Source organism: Canis lupus, chromosome 4, assembly GCF_003254725.2.
Source record: "Canis lupus dingo isolate Sandy chromosome 4, ASM325472v2, whole genome shotgun sequence".
In the NCBI taxonomy this organism is placed as follows: Eukaryota; Metazoa; Chordata; class Mammalia; order Carnivora; family Canidae; genus Canis; species Canis lupus.
This window is the reverse complement of record NC_064246.1, coordinates 24,498,805-24,513,204: the sequence shown is the minus strand read 5'-3', so window position 1 is coordinate 24,513,204 and position 14,400 is coordinate 24,498,805. Positions and strand designations below refer to the sequence as shown.

The 14,400-nt window shown below is 38.9% G+C and overlaps 1 protein-coding gene and 1 pseudogene across 7 annotated transcripts in view; one reads left to right on the top strand and one right to left on the bottom strand.

Moving 5' to 3' along the window:
• The window catches only part of USP54 (ubiquitin specific peptidase 54), a 122,603-nt gene that overhangs the window by 17,420 nt on the left and 90,783 nt on the right, over positions 1 to 14,400 (top strand). For 3 of the 7 annotated variants that reach the window (XM_049108791.1, XM_025434747.3, XM_035715240.2), the window contains exon 2: positions 5,916 to 6,018. The exons of the other annotated variants lie outside the window; for them this stretch is intronic. The gene's annotated coding sequence lies outside the window, so the exon portion shown is untranslated. The remainder of the gene's footprint in view (positions 1 to 5,915; positions 6,019 to 14,400) is intronic. 7 annotated transcript variants of the gene reach the window in all.
• LOC112651492 (40S ribosomal protein S27-like) overlaps positions 5,749 to 14,400 on the bottom strand; it is a 62,837-nt pseudogene continuing 54,185 nt past the window's right edge.

Here is a 14,400-nt window from a genome sequence, read left to right as displayed (position 1 = left end):
ACTTGATTTTGGATCAGAGATTGAACTAAGGATGATGGGTGTAAAATAAGATCTGCTGCCTTGGGGTGTCTGGGTGAGTCAGTTGGTTGAACATCTGACTCTTAGTTTCAGCTCAGGTCATGATCTCATAGATTGTGAGATCGAGCCCTGTGTGGGGCTCCCCAGTCAGCAGGAAGTCTTCTTGAAGATTCTCTCCCTCTGTTCCTGCCCCCTTTGCATGCACGTGTGCACTCTCTGAAATGAATAAATAAATCTGGGCAGCCTGGGTGGCTCAGCGATTTAGCATCTGCCTTCAGCCTAGGGCGTGATCCTGGAGTCCCGGGATTGAGTCCCACATCGGGCTCCCTGCATGAAGCCTACTCCTCCCTCTGCCTGTGTCTCTGCCTCTCTCTCTCTCTCAAGAATTAATAAATAAAATCTTAAAAAATAATAAATCTTTAAAAAAATAAAATTTGCTGCCATATGGGATAATGTGCTCTCTGTAGTTGAACATATTCTGGCAGAGGCTGAGTGACTTGTAAAAAAGGTTATAAAAAGGATTCTTGCATTGGGTTAGAAAATTAAGTATGTGGTCTCCATTTTTTTATTTTTTAAGATTTATCTATTTATGAGAGAGACAGTGAGAGAGAGGGGCAGAGACATAGGCAGAGGGAGAAGCAGGCTTCCCACAGGGAGCCCATTGCAGGACTGTATACTGGATCCCAGGATCACACCCTGAGCTGAAGGCAGAGGCTTAACCCCTGAGCTACCCAGGTATCCCAAGTACATACTCTCTAAAGAGTCTTTCTACTCTAAGATTCTATAATTATAAGTGAATGAGTTTTAAACTGTTAGTATTTGAATTGTCTATTGGTTACTGATCAGGGACAAGTGTATAAATGTACATGGGTATTTGCACATATGGGATTTCATTTAGAAGACCCAGGTTAAGTTAAGAGGAGAACTATAAATTTATACCTTTATTACTGAAAAAAAATCAGTATTCATATCCTATTTTTACTTTATATTTTTTTGGCTACCCTAGAATGTTTACTAATACAATTCTTATTATATAGTGTTAGAAATGACTCAGTTTTTTTCTTCCAACAAAAATATTTTTATTGTGGGGGGATCCCTGGGTGGCTCAGCGGTTTGGCGCCTGCCTTCAGCCCAGGGCGTGGTCCTGGAGTCCGGGGATCGAGTCTCACATCAGGCTCCCTGCATGGAGCCTGCTTCTCCCTCTGCCTGTGTCTCTGCGCCTCTCTCTCTCTCTCTGTGTGTCTCTCATGAAAGCATAAATAAAATCTTTAAAATATATATTTTTATTGTAAAAAATAGAAAATACAAATAAGGAAAAAATAAACATTTATGTGTTTTGTTAAAAGGCACTTTATTTAATATATGTTAATTTATTAACATTGAACTCAAAATAGCACTGTAACTTATGCCTGAACGAATGTATATAACTGTATTTTCTCCAGAAGGCACATCACAGCCTTCTTGTACTTAGAAACACTGGACAGCACTTTAGCTCTATACTTGGGGGTCATTTTAAACAGTTAAATAACCAATCAAAAGCATAAAAATATGAAAAATGTGGCACTAAACATACCACAAAAAATAATTTTTTTATACTATGAAAGCTGAAACAAGCAAGCCAAGCAATGCCTAATTTGACCTTGGTTGGGAATGTGTACATCAGGCAACTAAAAATTTTTACCATTCTGTACATTCACATGTCTGTGATTGACCAAAGAAGTGCTGCAAATACTGATTTTGGGGTTACAAATATATTTTGATGAGTAGGCAAATTTGCACATATGGAACCCATGAATAATGAGGATTGATCCTGTGTGTGTGGATGTGTATGTGTGTATATGTAGTGGCTTTTGTTTTGCATTTTGTTTAATTTTATGAGAATGAAATAATTTTTGAAAGTACTCTTATAATTTGTTCCTCTCACCCAACATCCTAATCATTCATTCAACAAGTTTTTTTTTTTTTCAATAAGTATTTCTGTTTTGCCCATTATTTATCCACATAGTGTCCTAGACTCTGGAAATGCCTTAGCAAACAAGATTGACAAAGTGCCTTAGGAAGCTTATAGTTAAGTACAACAACAAAATAAAGCAAGGTAAGGAGATAGGCTGGCAAGTGATAATTTTAGTTTAAAAAAATTTATTTTTTCATTGAAGTAGTATAGTTGAAACAGGTTATAATTTTGTATGAAGGGAAGTCCCTTTGAAGAGGATAACATTTAAGTAGAGACCTAAATGAAATGAAGGTTCAGAGTATACAAAGAGCTAAGGAATAGACATTCAGTGGAGAGAGAGAGATTAGCAAGTGAAGAAGCCTTGAGATGGGAAGTTGCTTGGAATCTTTGAAAAATGAAGGGCAAAGAACATTAAGAAAAGTTGAAGGTAGATCATTAGAGATTTAAGATAAGGAATCTAGATTTTATTCAGAATGTAGTGGGAAGATATTGGGATGTTTTATGTGCAGTAATGACATTAATTTATTAAAGATTATTCTGGAAAAGCCTTGCTTTTCCTCCTGTTGTTGTGTGGAGTGATTGGCTATAATGAAAACAAGGAGATCAAATAGGCTATTGTAGTGTTCTAGGCAGTAGATATAAGTGGCTTTGTTCTAGGATGGTAACAGTGGAGGTGGTGAGAGGGTTCTTTTTGATAGTACCCCCATAAGATTTGCTGATGAATTGATGAGGTCTTAAGGAAAGAAAAAGTCAAACATGGTTCCAACTTTGGCTAGAGCAAGTGAGTGAATAATAAGTAGTACTATTTACTAAGATAGGGAAGAATGTGGAGGAGCTGACTGGTTGTATTTGGTGAGAATTAAGTTTTTTTTTCTTTTGGACATGTTAGATTTGAGATACCTAGTAGACAACCAAGTGGTAATATTTAATAATAGGAAGTAGAATGTATAAGTCTGGACCTTAAGGGAAGAGAATGGGTCTGGAGATAAAAAGTATGTTTATGTCAGTAAATATTCATCTACAGCATAATTTTTTCATGGTTGAATCATGCTCCTGTTAGCAAGCCTTCTTGCTCAACTATAGACCCCAAAAGTAAAAACCAGAAAGAGGGATCCCTGGGTGGCTTAGCGGTTTAGCACCTGCCTTTGGCCCAGGGCGTGATCCTGGAGTCTCAGGATCAAGTCCCACATCAGGCTCCTTGCATGGAGCCTGCTTCTCCCTCTGCCTGTGTCTCTGCCTCTCTCTCTCATTCATGAATAAATAAGTAAAATCTTAAAACAAAAAAAACAAAAAAAAAACAAACAAACAGAAAGAGACAAGACGACTTAACTCCTATTCTAACTAAAACCCATAATGTTGGTTTCTTATAGCACTTTTCTTAATGCATGGACAGAGACATTTGCAATGACTGGAACCTTTCAACCGCCAGACCAGAAAAGCCCTGATAGCAACAGAATGCCTAGAAGACAACATCCCACCACATCCCCTTCCCTACCCATGATCACTGCTGAACACATACTGACCCCCATCCATGATTATGTGCTCTCTTGTGTTACCTCCCTGAACCTCTCGCTGTAGAGCCCCAGGTGTCCATCTTGCTGGCAGAGGTCAGTTGGTAAGGCTTGAGGCTGCTGCCTCCCCTAGCTGCCAGCACCTGAAGTAAATCTCTCACTTTCTCTTTTCCAAACCCTCGTCTCTTGAGTTACTGGCTTCTCTTGGGATGAGTTTATCCAAGTTTGTTCAGCAACGGTGTTGGCAAACCCATTGAAAACTGTGCTTTCAATATGTCCAGCCTGCTTGGGGTTTCTCACATTGGAGCATTTGGCCACAGCGGCACTCTAGAGCTTACCTGTTTATTCCCTGAATTAGTAACTATGACAGATCATTCTGTAACATTCTATTTTGTTGATATGCGTTGTATTTTGTGATGAATAATTTTGTAAATCCATATTTTTTTTTTAAATTTTTTTATTTATTGATGATAGTCATACAGAGAGAGAGAGAGAGGCAGAGACAGAGGCAGAGGGAGAAGCAGGCTCCATGCACCGGGAGCCCGACGTGGGATTCGATCCCGGGTCTCCAGGATCGTGCCCTGGGCCAAAGGCAGGCCCCAAACCGCTGCGCCACCCAGGGATCCCTGTAAATCCATATTTTAAACTAATTCCTGTAGGGTATTTGCAATGTAGTTTTGACGTTAATGAGAACTAGCTCAATTTGCACAAGTTAGGGGCCTTGTCCTTCACAAGGCTTTCTGCATTTGAGATGCCAACCACAAGTTCGGGAATCTCCAGGGCATTTGTATTTCTGACCGAATTCAGGAGTTCTGAGCCCCTCAGGTTTGATAATTCACTAGAACAACTTACAGAACTCAGGAAAGTTCTATACTTGTGATTACAGTTTTATCATAGCAAAAGGTTACAAATTTGAAAGGGGAGGGATACATAGGGCAAGGTCTAGGAGGCTCCCAAAAGCAAAGCTTCTGTGTCCTTAGTATGTATCATCCTCCCAGCACATCGATGTGTACTACCAACCAGAGAAGCTCACCAACTCTGTGTTCAGATTTTTTATTGGGGTTTCATTATGTAGATAGAAGTGATTGAATCACTGGCCATATGATGAACTCTGTCTTCAGCATCTTTCTATTCTCCAGAGGTCAGGCTAATATGTAGCTCAGTGCCCCAATCCTTTAATCACATACATGGTTGGTCTTTCTAGCATGGGCAGCCCCCATCTTGAAACTAGGGGCCCAGTATCAGTTACCTAGTTAGCATAAACCAAGTGCGGCTGGAAGAGCCAGCTTGAATAACACAGACACTCCTATCATTTGGGAAACTACAAAGGTTTAGAGGCGTACCTCCCAGGAACCAGGCACAAAGACCAGTCAAATTATTTATTATACAATAGTGTTAAAACACAATTCAGTTATTACTTCCTCTGGAAAGCCTTCCCAAGGGATTTTGTTCACATCTGTGTTACAGTTTTTCTTTTTCTCTTACTAGATTTTGAAGGCCCCTTGACTTTGTATCTCTTATATTACACTATATCTGGCTTACAGTAGTAGGTAGACTCAGTAAGTATTTAATGAATTAAAATATTTAAGATATAGTTCATGAGGAGATGAGAAGTTCAGTGTAGAATTCTCGTTAGAGTTTTAAAGTTCAAATAGAATCAATAGCTTCACTTCATTCCTTCATACTCCATTCATCATCATTTGCTCTGCTTTAATATTTTTATACCTTTTTTATGTGGACATCAAATTTGCAAAAGAAATAAAAAAGGAGATTTTGCTTTTTAAAATAATTTATCAACAGTATTTAAAGAGCAACCTTTTCTAATGCATTTAAAATATGCTAGAATTTGGGATCCCTAAGTGGCTCAGCGGTTTAGCGTCTGCCTTTAGCCCAGGGCGTGATCCTCGAGTCTCGGGATCGAGTCCCACATCGGGCTCCCTGTATAGAGCCTGCTTCTCCCTCTGCCTGTGTCTCTGCCTCTCTCTCTCTCTCTCACTGTGTCTCTCATGAATAAATAAAATAAAATAAAATAAAATAAAATAAAATAAAATAAAATAAAAATACCAGAATTCTACTTACACAATTTATAGGGACTACATTATCATACAATGCAAATATTATCATGCGGAACCTAGAGAATCTGTTTCCTTTTTCTGATCTTAAGGGTGAATAAATTCTAATGTCCTCTAATACGTCCTTTCTGTGCATAGGTACAGAGTACTTAAAAAATGTAATAATAAAAAAATTTTAAAAATGTAATAATATTTCCTAAACAAGTTTCTGTATTAAGATTAAATATAAATATATATATTATTTTATCCAAAATGTGTTTATTGGGATAGTTTCCCACTCCTCTTGATTCAGAGTGCTTTTAGTACTGCTTCCCACCTTGAAGGAGCATCCTTCTGTAAGCCTTGCTTTTCCTCCTGTAGACTGACAAAGGACAGTGGAGAAGCCAACACACAAAACTACTGTTTGTGCATGGCTGAAGATGGTACTGATTTTGTAGCATCCTGGACACTTCACATCTATGAGGTAGGAATTGGGACTCTGATTCAGGTGCTTCTTGTGGTTACTCCTCCTCCGGGGATGGGTGGAAGAGGTCATTCATGAGGGGCATGTTCTCATGGGGAGGTCATTACCACTGGAGAGCAAAAAATTATATTTGTAATGTCTTTATAATCTTTAGGCTACCTCTGAGACAGCATTTCACTGGCATGTATCCTTTTTCGAGTAGGAAATACACTAGAAATTATTTGCATGAGATTTATTTTTCCTCTGTTACATAATTTTTCATTTGCATGAGATTTAAAAAAACTCACTACTGGGGGGGATCCCTGGGTGGCTCAGCGGTTTGGCACCTGCCTTCCGTCCAGGGCATGATCCTGGAGTCCTGGGACTGAGTCCCGCGTCAGGCTCCTTGAATGGAGCCTGCTTCTGCCTCTCTGTCTCTGTCTGTCTGTCTCTCTTTTTCTGTGTCTCTCATTAATGAATAAATAAAATCTAAAAAAAACAACAGCAACAACTCACTACTGACTTTAAGTTCCTATCCTTTTCATAAACTTTAAAACAGGTTTTGTGTTTTAGATTTACAGAAAAATTGAGATGATAGTACAAAGAGTTATAAATAATTCCTCATCCAGTTTTCATTATCATTAACATCTTAGAGCAGATTTATTGCAGTTAATCAATATTGATACATTATTATTAACCACTTCAAATTTCCTCAGCTTTTATCTAATGTCTTTTCTTTGTCCCAGGGTCCCATCCAGGATACCACATTAATTTAGTAGTCATGTCTCCTTAGGCTCTGCTTGGCTGTCACAGCTTTTGAGACTTTCCTTGTTTTTGATGACCTTGATAGTTTTGAGGAGTATTAGTCAAGTGTTTTTAGGATGCTCCTTTATTGGAATTTGTCTGATGTTGTTCTTATAATTAGACTGGGGTTGCGGGTTTTTGGGTGCGTTAATCTTAAAAATAAAAGTTTTACCAGCAAACCATTTATTTTACCAGGAAAAGTAGGTTTTTGGGAATAACAGACAATTGCAATTCAGGCCCGTGCAAGCTATGGCAAAGCCACAGGCAAATCCCAAAAACAAAGGAGAGGAACATTATTTTATGGAGAAAGAGTAAGTTGGGAGGGGTTGTTTTGAACAAAAATCCATTGAAGAAAAGCAAGAATGTAAGGTGATTTTTCATTGGCTGAGTTGCAGAGTTACTAGATTTTTTTTAAATATTTATTTATTTATTTATTTATTTATTTATTTATTTATTTATTAATTAATTATAGTCACAGGCAGAGAGAGAAGCAGGCTCCATGCACCAGGAGCCCAATGTGGGATTCAATCCCGGGTCTCCAGGATTGCACCCTGGGCCAAAGGCAGGCGCCAAACCGCTGCGCCACCCAGGGATCCCTAGATTTTTAAAATATGAGATGCAGTGTACATCTTTTTCTGTTGGGACCTGTAGTTGATGATTCTTTTGTTGGATCTGTAATGGACAGTTTCTCCTGTAACTGATACTGAGTAGTACAGCTCCCCCTTCCAGCCTCCCTTTCTAGCATCCAGAGTCCATTTTAGTGAGTCCATTTTAGGTGGAAGATCATAGAGATACAGTGATATTTCTCATCATATCATATCAAGGGTATATATTATCAACATGATTTATCATTGTTATTAATGACCTTCTCTGCTAAAGTTAGTCTCCCCCCTGCCTTCTTCTGTGCTGTACTTTTTTTTTTTGAGAGAGAGAGATGACCCCCCCCCCCCCAAAAAAAAAAAACCCAGAAAGGAATAAAAGAAATACTGATGGCTGTAATTTGATGGTTTTTATGCTGGGGGAGGCCAGTGGGTAGCTCATCAACAGTTTCCTTCTGATATACACACACACATACATACACATTTCACTTCTCTTCCCAAACTGTGGAATGGTCATATGTCTAAAGGTTAATTCCACTTTAAAAAAAAAGATAAGTGCTATAGTACATCATACATAGGACAAAATGTTTTCAGAGTTATTGTAAATAAAGCATTTGCTTTTCTTTTTTTTTTTTTTTAATTTATTTATGATAGTCACACACACAGAGAGAGAGAGGCAGAGACACAGGCAGAGGGAGAAGCAGGCTCCATGCACCTGGAGCCCGACATGGGACTCGATCCTGAGTCTCCAGGATCGTGCCCTGGGCCAAAGGCAGGTGCTAAACCGCTGCACCACCCAGGGATCCCACATTTGCTTTTCTTAAAACAAAACAAAACAAAAAAAAAGAGAGTGTGGGGGAGGGGGAGAGAGAGAGAGAGAGAGAGAGAGAAAGAGAGAGAGAATCTTTTGTACTTTTTTGTTTTTTAAGAGAGAGCAAGAGTTGGGGGGGAGAGAGAAACTTAAGCAGGCTCCTCATCTAGTGCCGAGCGTGACGTGAGGCTTGATCTCATGACCCTGAGATTATAACCTTAGCTGAATCAGAAGTCGGATGCTTAGTTTATTGAACCACCCATGGGTGCCCCTCCATACTGTACTTTTTGGAGGGAGGTCTCCATACACTTAAGGAGTGGGCTTTATGGTCCCCATCCTTGCAGGTGGAGTATCTATATAAATTTATCTGGAATTCTTCTGCAAGGGAAATTTGTTCTCTCTTTAATCATATCCTTATTATCAGTATGAACTCATAGATACTTATTTTGTACTTAGGTTATAATCAGATTTGGCTGTTGGGAGCTCATTTGGTTTGTCTCTTGTGTCCCTTTGAGATATCTCTGTCAATTTAGGATTTTTGTTTTGTTTTTAGCATTTCCTTAGTTTCTGACATTGCAAGATGCTCAGGCTCATCACGTGCGTTTCCTGTTCCAGTCCTGAATTTAGCCATTTCTCCAAGAAGCCTGGGTTTCTTTTGTTGGGAGCCGTATTAGAAACAAAGATCTTGTCTCTAGATGTGCTTGTTAGAACTGGGGTGTCATTGATTCTAAGCAGTCTTAGCTGACAGAGTAAATATTTGTGTATATTCATATATACATATCTATAAATATTTCTAGATGTAACATCTGTATTTTTATTAAGCTGAACACAGGTTCAGGGGCACCTGGGTGGCTCAGTTGGTTAAATGTCTTCTGCCCATGTTGTAATCCACGGTCCTGGGATCAGGTCCCACACTGGGCTCTTTGCTTGGCAGGGAACCTGCTTCTCTCTCTGTGTCTGCCTGCTGCTCCCCCTGCTTGTGCTCTCTCTCTCTTTCTCTGTGTGTCAAATAAATAAATAAAATCTTTAAAAAAATAAACGCAAGTTCATATTCTTTTTTTTTTTCCAAGATTTTATTTATTTATTCATGAGAGACAGAGAGAGAGAGGCAGAGACACAGGCAGAGGGAGAAGGAGGCTCCCTGCAGGGAGCCCGATATAGGACTCGATCCTGGGTCTCCAGGATCCCACCCTGGGCTGAAGGCAACGCTAAACCGCTGAGCTACCCGGGTTCATATTCTAACTCTAACCCGTTACCACATGGATCATTTTAGCATTTTTTTCCTGCTTATGTGTAATCTCCTATTCCAAAAGTGAGAAACTTTCTACCATCCACCATTCAGTTACCTAACTGTTCAGGTCCAGTAGACACAAAGGTTTCAGAATTGTTAACCTGTACACCTGTAGGAAACTGCTTCATTAGCGTACGGTGCTTGTGTGCAGTTCACTGTGCTTTTAGCTTACAGATTTGGTAATTTCCAAAGCTATGTAGGTCAGTACCTTTATCCACTATCCTCTTCAATGAGATTGTTTCATAATTTTGTATATTTTTATTATGGCAAATTTCAAACGTACAAAAATAAGGAGGACAGTGTAATGAACCATATGTACCCATTACTAGCTTCATGAAAATTATTAAATACATAGTCGTGTTTTATCTATACTCCTTCCTTACTCCCCCTAGTCAATTTGTGATTATTTTGAAGTAAATCCTGTGGTTACTTTGAAGCAAATCCTATATGTATTTTTTTCCTCTGTAAATATTCCCAAATGAGACTTACATAATTTAACCATTTCCCTATTGACAGTTTTTATTTATTACAGACAGTGCAACTATAAATATTTACTTACATTTATCTTTGTAAACTAGATAAATATCTAGAATTTGGATTGTTGAAACAAAGATATAAATATGTAAAATTGAGAAATACTGCTAAGTTTATTTTAATACTACCAAGAGTACATGAGAATTTATTCTCTGTTCCCTCACCTATATTGATTTTATCCAACTTTTAAATATTTGGCGTTCCAAGATCTGAAAAATCATATGTATCTTTCTTTGGCATTTCTCTCTCCTTTAAAAAGGTTTTGTTTATTTATTTGTGAGAGACACAGAAGGAGAGGCAGAGACACAGGCAGAGGGAGAAGCAGGCTCCATGTAGGGAGCCCAATGTGGACTCGACCCCAGGACCCCAGGTTGATGACCTGAGCCAAAGGCATACCTTCAACCACTGACCCACCCACGTATCCCACATTTCTTTTTTTTTTTCCACATTTCTTTAATTATGAATGGATAGGACATTTTTCCTATCTTCAGTGGTCAACTATTTTTTTCTTTCTGTGAGCTGTACATTTAAATTCTTTGCTTAAGAAAAGGAAATAAATTGTCACAAAGGTCCAGCTTCCTTTCCTAAACCATTAATACTGTGCTGTCATATCTTCCTTTTTCCTTGTTCCCAATTCAGATCTCCAACTGAGGAGTGGTATTTATATTTCTTCAATGAAGGTAAACACTTGCCCATTTTTTTCCTTCTGCCCTCTTTTCACTCGCCAGAGGTTACAGTCAGATTGTTTATCAAACAGATGGTTTTAAGTCAGATTCTGAAGGAGTTCTCTATGGAAATATGCCCAAGAAGCCACAGGAAGGATTTCTATAGACGTGTGGGGGAATATTTGTAATTGTTTAGCAAAGAGTTTGGCACAGTGAGTATCACTTCAGCCTGCTTTGTTCATCTGTTCTGTCTTTCCATACAAACACAAGACATGCACTCTGACTTTTACTGCTGTGCCCTTTTGAAGGCATTTTCAGCCTTTTTCTTTTTTTTGTCAGAGTAAGTTATCTGTCTCCATTTACTTTGGACATAAGTATAATCAATAGTGTTATTGTTGGTTTCTTGATTTAAGGAAATGGCGATTGCATTCTGTCCTGAATGAAATGACAATGTCAGAGTGTAAGAATGTACTGACAGACTGCTTTTCTTTGCTTATGTATTCTTTAACAACAACTGTTCAAAATCTCATGTACGTAGAAGTTGTTTGCCAAGCATTTGAAGCCATCTAGTTTTACCAGGTGGCAGCTGCTGTTGTTTATTGGGACCTAGTTTAAACCACAGACATGAAATAAGAGTGTCCTTGTTTTTAAAAAGAGAAACTGTGATTTCTTGAAAAACAGCTTTATTGAGATATAATTCACATACCAGACAAGTCTCTCACTTTAAGTGTACCATTCAGTGGTATTTATTTATTTATTTACTTTTTAAATTTGTTTTTTATTGGTGTTCAATTTACCAACATACAGAATAACCCCCAGTGCCCGTCACCCATTCACTCCCACCCCCCGCCCTCCTCCCCTTCTACCACCTCTAGTTCGTTTCCCAGAGTTAGCAGTCTTTACGTTCTGTCTCCCTTTCTGATATTTCCCACACATTTCTTCTCCCTTCCCTTATATTCCTTTCACTATTATTTATATTCCCCAAATGAATGAGAACATATAATGTTTGTCCTTCTCCGACTGACTTACTTCACTCAGCATAATACCTTCCAGTTCCATCCACATTGAAGCAAATGGTGGGTATTTGTCATTTCTAATAGCTGAGTAATATTCCATTGTATACATAAACCACATCTTCTTTATCCACTCATCTTTCGATGGACACCGAGGCTCCTTCCACAGTTTGGCTATTGTGGCCATTGCTGCTATAAACATCGGGGTGCAGGTGTCCCGGCGTTTCATTGCATCTGTATCTTTGGGGTAAATCCCCAGCAGTGCAATTTCTGGGTCGTAGGGCAGGTCTATTTTTAACTCTTTAAGGAACCTCCACACAGTTTTCCAGAGTGGCTGCACTAGTTCACATTCCCACCAACAGTGTAAGAGGGTTCCCTTTTCTCTGCATCCTCTCCAACATTTGTGGTTTCCTGCCTTGTTAATTTTCCCCATTCTCACTGGTGTGAGGTGGTATCTCATTGTGGTTTTGATTTGTATTTCCCTGATGGCAAGTGATGCAGAGCATTTTCTCATATGCATGTTGGCCATGTCTCTGTCTTCCTCTGTGAGATTTCTGTTCATGTCTTTTGCCCATTTCATGATTGGATTGTTTGTTTCTTTGCTGTTGAGTTTAATAAGTTCTTTATAGGGATCCCTGGGTGGCGCAGCGGTTTAGCGCCTGCCTTTGGCCCAGGGCGCGATCCTGGAGACCCGGGATCGAATCCCACGTCAGGCTCCCGGTGCATGGAGCCTGCTTCTCCCTCTGCCTGTGTCTCTGCCTCTCTCTCTCTCTCTCTCTCTCTCTCATGAATAAATAAATTAAAAATCTTTAAAAAAAAAAAAAAAAAAAAAAAAAAAAAAAATAAGTTCTTTATAGATCTTGTAAACTAGCCCTTTATCTGATATGCCATTTGCAAATATCTTCTCCCATTCTGTAGGCTGTCTTTTAGTTTTGTTGACTGTATCCTTTGCTGTGCAAAAGCTTCTTATCTTGATGAAGTCCCAATAGTTCATTTTTGCTTTTGTTTCTTTTGCCTTCGTGGATGTATCTTGCAAGAAGTTACTGTGGCCGAGTTCAAAAAGGGTGTTGCCTGTGTTCTTCTCTAGGATTTTGATGGAATCTTGTCTCACATTTAGATCTTTCATCCATTTTGAGTTTATCTTTGTGTATGGTGAAAGAGAGTGGTCTAGTTTCATTCTTCTGCATGTGGCTGTCCAATTTTCCCAGCACCATTTATTGAAGAGACTTTCTTCCAATGGATAGTATTTCCTCCTTTATCGAATATTAGTTGACCATAAAGTTCAGGGTCCACTTCTGGGTTCTCTATTCTGTTCCACTGATCTATGTGTCTCTTTTTGTGCCAGTACCACACTGTCTTGATGACCACAGCTTTGTAGTACAACCTGAAATCTGGCATTGTGATGCCCCCAGATATGGTTTTCTTTTTTAAAATTCCCCTGGCTATTCGGGGTCTTTTCTGATTCCACACAAATCTTAAAATAATTTGTTCTAACTCTCCGAAGAAAGTCCATGGTATTTTGATAGGGATTGCATTAAACGTGTATATTGTCCTGGGTAACATTGACATTTTCACAATATTAATTCTGCCAATCCATGAGCATGGAATATTTTTCCATCTCTTTGTGTCTTCCTCAATTTCTTTCAGAAGTGTTCTATAGTTTTTAGGGTATAGATCCTTTACATCTTTGGTTAGGTTTATTCCTAGGTATCTTATGCTTTTGGGTGCAATTGTAAATGGGATTGACTCCTTAATTCTCTTTCTTCAGTCTCATTGTTAGTGTATAGAAATGCCACTGATTTCTGGGCATTGATTTTGTATCCTGCCACGCTACCAAATTGCTGTATGAGTTCTAGCAATCTTGGGGTGGAGGCTTTTGGGTTTTCTATATAGAGTATCATGTCATCGGCAAAGAGGGAGAGTTTGACTTCTTCTTTGTCAATTTGAATGCCTTTAATGTCTTTTTGTTGTCTGATTGCTGAGGCTAGGACTTCTAGTACTATGTTGAATAGTAGTGGTGAGAGTGGACATCCCTGTCTTGTTCCTGATCTTAGGGGAAAGGCTCCCAGTGCTTCCCCATTGAGAATGATATTTGCTGTGGGCTTTTCATAGATGGCTTTTAAGATGTCGAGGAATGTTCCCTCTATCCCTACACTCTGAAGAGTTTTGATCAGAAATGGATGCTGTATTTTGTCAAATGCTTTCTCTGCATCTAATGAGAGGATCATATGGTTCTTGGTTTTTCTCTTGCTGATATGATGAATCACATTGATTGTTTTACGGGTGTTGAACCAGCCTTGTGTCCCAGGGATAAATCCTACTTGGTCATGGTGAATAATTTTCTTAATGTACTATTGGATCCTATTGGCCAGTATCTTGTTGAGAATTTTTGCATCCATGTTCATCAGGGATATTGGTCTGTAATTCTCCTTTTTGGTTGGGTCTTTGTCTGGTTTTGGAATTAAGGTGATGCTGGCCTCATAGAACGAATTTGGAAGTACTCCATCTCTTTCTATCTTTCCAAACAGCTTTAGGAGAATAGGTATGGTTTCTTCTTTAAACGTTTGATAGAATTCCCCTGGGAATCCATCTGGCCCTGGACTCTTGTGTCTTGGGAGGTTTTTGATGACTGCTTCAATTTCCTCCCTGGTTATTGGCCTGTTCAGGTTTTCTATTTCTTCCTGTT